The following is a 6,860-nucleotide window of genomic DNA, read 5'->3' on the forward strand; positions in this document are numbered from 1 at the left end:
GCACTCTACCACTTGAGCCACAGCCCCATTGCCAGCTTTCTGGTGCTTAATTGGAAATAAGAGTTACACGGTTGAATCCTTTGCTGTTTTATTTCCTCCCTGTGCCCCCCCTTTTTTTTTTGGCCTGGGATTTGAACTCAGGAACGTGTACTTAGGAAGATATTCTGCCACTTGAGTCAGTTACTTTTTGGGTGGGGTCTTGGCTAACTTTTCACTGGGGCTGGCCTTGATTCCCGAACCTCCTATACTGCTTCCCCAGAAGTAGCTGGAATGTCAGGTGTGTGCTACCACACCTGGTCTTACACTGTGGGGTTTTGTTGTTTGTTTTTGTCAACACAAAAATTTGAACTCGGGGCCTCAGCTTGCTAGGTTGGAGCTCTGTCTTTTGAACTATACCTCCAGCTCAGTTTTGCGGTCTCACAGACTTTGCTACTGCAGCTGGCTTTGAACCATTAGTTGATCTCGATCCTCTCGATTCCAGCCTTCTGAGTGACTAGGATAATGAGGGAGCCACTGGCGCCTGGCTTGTGCTGTGGTTTTGAATGAGTCATCTGATAATTCGGTCTTCCAAATGCTCTGCCCCCTTTCCTGTGGCCAGGCCCTGAGCACTGACTGATGGTTTTCGGCTGTTGCCAGTGATGACTTGTGCTTCCAGTTGTGTGCTTCCAGTGTGTTGAAGTGGGGCTACTGAAACCCCTGTACTCTTGCCACCTCCCCAGTCTTCAGGACAAGGCCCTACGCATTGGAGCTCCCTTCCTCTGGAACCAACTTCTCTTGAAGAACAGTTAAGCTTTTTTCACTTTTCCAACAGGGGTGAAGGCCTTTTGGAAGCCCTCCAGGTTAGCCAGCATGGAACAGCCTGCAAGCTGAGCCTCCGCCTGCAGCTTCTCTAGGCAGCCTTCCCTCTGGGAACCAGGAAGTTGCCCAGAGTGGAGGGTCCTGAGCTTACTGCCCTAGCCATGGCCTTCCTGACCTGGGCGGTAGTGGACCCTTTGGGCTCCATCCAGATTTTCAGAAAACTATGTCTCCCTGGTGGTCTTGATTTCCTGGTGTGTAGCTTCTTAGAGTAAATTACCATTAAATTCTCATGCACAAGCACTAATACAACAATATGGTGACATATTTAAAAAACGGCTTGTTTGCCTGGGTGTTGGCTGCTCACACCTGTAATCCTAGCTACTCAGGAGGCTGAGCTCTGAGGACATATTTGGAACCAGCTGAGGCAAGAAAGTCCATGAGACAGTTAACCACCAAAAAGCTGGAAGCGAAGTTGTGACTCAGGTAGAGAGCTAATCTTGAGAGCTAAGGGACCATGTCCAGGCTTTTGAGTTCAAACACAATATAAGCACATACAGTAATTTTTTGTTTTGTTTTTTCCAGTCTTGGGGTTGAACTTAGGGCCTGAGCTTCTTTTGCTCAAAGCTAGCACTCTACCACTTGAGCCACAGTGCCACTGGCTTTTTCTGTATATGTGGTAGCAAGGAATTCCACCCAGGGCTTCATGCATGCCACCACTAAACCACGCTCCTGGTCAGTAATTATTATTATTTCCCAGTAATGATTTTGTAAGGGGTTTATTGCCCTGCTTTAACCTTGCATTCTGTGCTTTACTCACTCAACTGCATCTCTACTCTTGGGTTGATACCAGGACATAGAGATTAAGTGTGAAGTCCCTACTCTGCCCATGCACAGAGACTCCCCAGGCATGTTCCAGGCTGGCACTGCTGGCCCTGCCTTTGTGTTAATGGTTGGGTGGGGTGGATGGTGGTGACACCCCAGAGCCGGGGTGTACCTGGCTGGCCTGAGTCTCCTTGAGGGATTTCGTAGTCACCACCTGCTCTGATGGCTTGGGAAAGAGGTCTATCCTGGGCATATGAGCCCAGACCATCACCAGTGGAAAGAAGTGATGGCATTTGGGTTATCAAAGGCCTTGAGACCCAGAGGACTTGGACTACTAGTGACTGTCCCCTCACAGATCATGGACCTTTTGAGTGCTGCTTGCTAAATGCCATTTCTTAGCTCCATCACATCCTGGCTTACCATGGGGATACAAGGTTCAGGGCGTGAGGAAGACCCTGCACCACAGTCTCCTTGTGTTTGGTAAACGAAGCAGCTGAGCCAGGCGCCGGTGGTGGCTCATGCCTGTAATCCCAGCTATTAGCAGGCTGAGATCTGAGAACTGAAGTTTGAAGTTGGCCTAGGAGGAAAAGTCTATAAGACTAATCTCCAGTTAGCCACCAAAAAAGCCAGAAATGGCACTGTAGTTCAAGTGATAGAGCACTAGCCCTGAGCAAAAGAAGCTCAGGAATGGTGCCCAGGCCTTCAGATCAAACCCCAGAACTGTCATACATAAATCTATGCAGCTGGGTGCCAGTGGCTCACACCTGTAATCCTAGTTACTCAGGAGGCTGAGCTCTGAGATTCGACGTTCAAAGCCAGTCTGGGCACAAAAGTCCATGAGACATCTCCAGTGAACCTCCAGAAAACTGGAAGTGACACTGTGGCTCAAAGTGGTTGACTACTAACTGTGAGCTGAATTGAGTAGCTCAGGGACAGTGCCCAGACAGAGTTCCACCCCCACGACAGTCCCCGCCAAAAAAAAGCACACATGCATAAGTACATATACATACATTACATGCATGAATAAATGAAGCAAACAGGTCCTTCTCTCTGCTCAGGCACATGCTTGGCTGGCATGGCTCCTGTGAGCCAGAGCTGTTGTGTGCCAGCAATCCTGGATTCTAGTTACCAGGCTAGCCCACACCCATGCCAACTGAGTGGCTGCTGTATGCAAGTCCTTGGCCCTCTTGTGCCCAAGCTGGGGGATCTGGGGTGACACATGAAGTTAGGGAGGGCTAGAGCCAGTATATAGTGTGGTGGGGGAGGGGGGAAGGCAGGCTGTATACAGATCTGCAGAGCAACTGAGGGGTCTCTAGGCCCAGAGGTTGGCCCCTTAACCTGAAGGCACCATCCTGAACTGAAGGCATTTGTGGTTTGGGATCCCAACAGCAAGTGCTGAAGCATACCCCAGCCCATCTAGGATCTATTGAGGGCTGCCAGCTCTGCAGCCAGGCTACAGGTGAATGCATTGTGTCAGTATTTGCCAACTTTTTTTGGAGGGGGGAGGGGCACAATCCTGGGCTGGAACTCGGGGCTTGGACACTGTCCTTGGTCTTTTTTGTTTCCAGGCTAGGCACTACCACTTGAGCCACAGCTTCAATTCCAGCTTTTTGGTAGTTCACTGGGGACGAGTCTCAGGGATTTTCCTGTTTGGGCTGGCCTCAAACCGTGACCCTGTGATCTCAGCCTCCTGAGCAGCTAGAATGACAGGTGTGAGCCACGGGTGTTGGGCTCAGCATTTTACAAATCTCTTTCCTTTTTTTGTCAGTCACGGGGCTTGAACTTCTGGGCCTGGGCGCTGTCCCTGAGCTCTTTTTGCTCAAAGCTAGCACTCTACCACTTGAGCCACAGCACCACTTCCAGTTTTCTAGTGGTTAATTAGAGATAAGAGTCTCACAGACTTTTGTACCTGGACTGGCTTTGAACCATGGTCTTCAGATCTCAGCCTCCTGAGTAGCTAAGATTACAGGCATGAGCCATTGTCACCCTGCTTCATTTTACAAATGTCTAAAGATGTCCATGCAGACGACCTGTCTGTTGCCTGCTATGCAGGAGATGCCCCCAACGTCACACCATACTGTGGGCACACTCCTCTGACCTCGGTGAGCTGGCACTCTTCAGCAGTGTGAAGAACACCAAGGCAGGATGGTGGCCGCCTGAATTTAGGCAGCTCCTACTGTGTGCACTGTGTGACCCTCTGCTGTCACAACAGTCATTTCAAAAACCTGGACTGGCCATCAGGACCTGTCATTTTAGCTCCTGTAGAGGCTGAGGTCTGAGGATTGCCGTTCAAAGGCCAGCGCAGGCAGAACAGTCTGTGATATGCCTTTGTCCAATGAACCAGCAGAAAGCTACCAGTCGAGCTGTGGCCCGAGTGGTAAAGTGTTAGCCTTGAACAAAGAAGGCTTAGGAACAGTGCCTAGGTTCAAGCCCTCGGACCAGTACCACAAAGCAAAAGAGAAACCACAAGTCAACCTTGGAGCATCTGATGGGGAAAAAGAGTCCAGGGGCCAGAGATACAATGCAGAATGCTAGGCCCTATTCCTGAGACAACCAGGCCTTGGGCTGAGGGCTCTGCTGTGGGTGGGAGGGGGAGGTGGGCAAACCCCCAAACCAACCAGTCCTTCCAAGGGTGCCATCTGCAGGAGGGGGGTTGGGCACCTTGTATGTGTTAGGCAGCTGGGGACAGGTGTGAGAATTCTAGGCTGCCTCAGGAATGCATGTAGGAGCTTTGACCCCAATCCTAATCCTAATCCTCACTTTTGCTGCCTCCACCAGGTTTTAATCCTGACTCTGTCCAGGGATTTCCAGGACTGACCTAAATCCAGAGGAATAGTGGGAGTGTACCCTCCAGTCTCTGACCTCACCCCTCTTCTAGCCTCATCCCTCTAGCTTCTCTCCAATTTCATCCCCCTCCACCACTCATTCCTCCCTCCAACTTCACCTACCCCTGCTTGCAATCAGACTTTCTCACAGCAGTAAGCAGAAAGAATGTTTCCTCCTCAGCACCTCCTCTCTACCCTCCTCTGCCCCCAACACACAGTAGGTATTTAATAAGGTACATGAGCTCACACCTGTAATCCTGGCTACTCAGAAGGCTGAGATGCAGAGGATTTTGGTTCAGTACCAGCTGGGACAGAAAATTCCGGGAGATTTATTATCTGCCAAATAATAAAAACAACAATAAAAAAGCTGAGTGGGAGGTGTGGCTCCAGTGGCAGAACACCAGCCCAGCAAGCAAGTTGAGGAGCTCAAAGGCACTAAGTTCAAACTCTGCAACAGGCAAAGTTAATTTTTAAAACAGTTACATTTCCTTGACTTCAATACAACTTTGCATCTATGCAGGATTGTGCCTTTCTTTAGGTCCTCCCTGAGGTTGGTTGGTTTATAAGTGGGCATGTATTTCTATTCTGTCGATGCCAGGTGCTGCCTGGGGCCATATCTTATGGGGATAATCCTCACAAGACTATTTCCAGTCTCCATATGAATGAATGAATGAATGAATGAATGATGGATGGATGGAGAACGCTGCACACTGTCAGTAGGAACCCTGTGGGCAGAGCCTGACCCCAGCACTGGTGACCAATGAGCCTCGACAGTGCATTGGGTTTCCCCATGCTCCTTCTATCCAGGCCGCCTGGTCACAGCAGAAATCGAGGCCTCGGGTACCTCTGTCTGCCCATTCCCATACACCTCCTCCTAGGTACTGAGACCTTCCCTCACTGCTCTGCCCCCACTCAGCATCACAGGGTGGGTGCCCAGGCTTTCCCAGAACTCCTTATGATGCCACTACCAGATATGGAGTCTCTGGTTGTGTGTGAGTGCATGTGTATGTGCTGGTTCTGGACTTTGAACTCAGGGGCTGAGCTCTGTCCCTGATTTTTTTGCTCAAGACTAGTACTCTACCTCTTGAGTCACATCTCTACTTCTGATTTTTTTGTGTGTGGTTCATCGGAGATAAGAGTCCCATGGGGCCAGGAGCATGGCCTAGTGGTAGAGTGCTTGTCTAGCATGCATGAAGTCTTGGGTTCGATTCCTCAGTACCACATACACAGAAAAAGCTGGAAGTGAGACTGTCTCAAATGGTAGAGTACTAGTCTTGAGCAAAAAATCTAAGGGACAGAGCCCAGCACCAAAAAAATAAAAAATAAAAAAAAAGTCTCATGGACTATTCTGGCCCAGGCTGCCTTTGAAATCTCCGCCTCCTGTGTAGCTAGGATTACAGGCATGAGCCACAGGTCCCTGTTTTTGATATTGGCTAGAGGGCTGCTCCTCTCCTAACTTCTGATAACCTTTAGTCTAAAAAAAAAAGCCTTGAGATTTGAGATTCACTCACTCTATCTTGGGATCTTTGAGGTGAAGGGCCTAGGTGGTCAAGACCCTCAGACTTGGGGGCCTGGCACACTGAGTTCGAATCCCAGCTCTGCCATTCCCCCTGCAGCCTCAGGAGTCACCTCAGGCCGATTAAGGCAGGGTCACCAGGAAGTGGTGTCTGACCACGGTTGCAGCCCAAAGAAACAAAGCTATGGTGATTGGAACAACCAAGTGTTTGCAAAGAGTGGGGTTGGGGCTGGATTGGCCCTCAGGCGTGGATTCCCAGGATCCCCCCAGGAAATGCAGAGCTGGTCCCATGGCCAGGCACCTCTGTACATGCGGGGTGGGGACGCCAGCGTGCTAAATGAAGGCGGTGGCCCGGGGGCCTCCTGCCCCAGGACTCCTGCCAGGGAGCTCGGGATGGCGTCCGGCCGCCCCGTCCTTAGGTGACTTCCTGGCTCCAGAAGTCCGGGGTGTCCAGCACGAGCGTCGAACCTCGTTGCCTGGGAGAGGAGAGTGAAGGAATGCATCCCACGTGGGCTCCGGGACGCCCAGCCGACCGCGGGCACAGCCCCTCCCGCGAGGACTCTGCTGTCCCCCGGCCCTGGGGACGCCCCGGGTGACCTCCAGCTCACGGTCCCTAGACACTGTGGCGACTCCTCTACCAGCTCGGAGCCCCCTTCTCTCCCCCCTCCCCGCCTCGCGCCCTCCCCTCTCCGCAGCCCCAGGGAGTTTTCCGATCCACCCCGCCCCGTCCTAGCCACGCCCACAGCCTAACCAACCACGCCCACCTACCTGCTCGCCCCGCCCCGTCCGAGCCACGCCCCGCCGTCCGAGCCACGCCCCCTCTCCCATAGCCCCGCCCTGCCCGCCCCGCCCGGTCAGTGCCCCGGGGCTCCGGGCCGGCGCCGCAGCCATGTGACCCT

Source organism: Megascapheus bottae, chromosome 1, assembly GCF_031878675.1.
Source record: "Megascapheus bottae isolate mThoBot1 chromosome 1, mThoBot2.hap1, whole genome shotgun sequence".
Classification (NCBI taxonomy): Eukaryota; Metazoa; Chordata; class Mammalia; order Rodentia; family Geomyidae; genus Megascapheus; species Megascapheus bottae.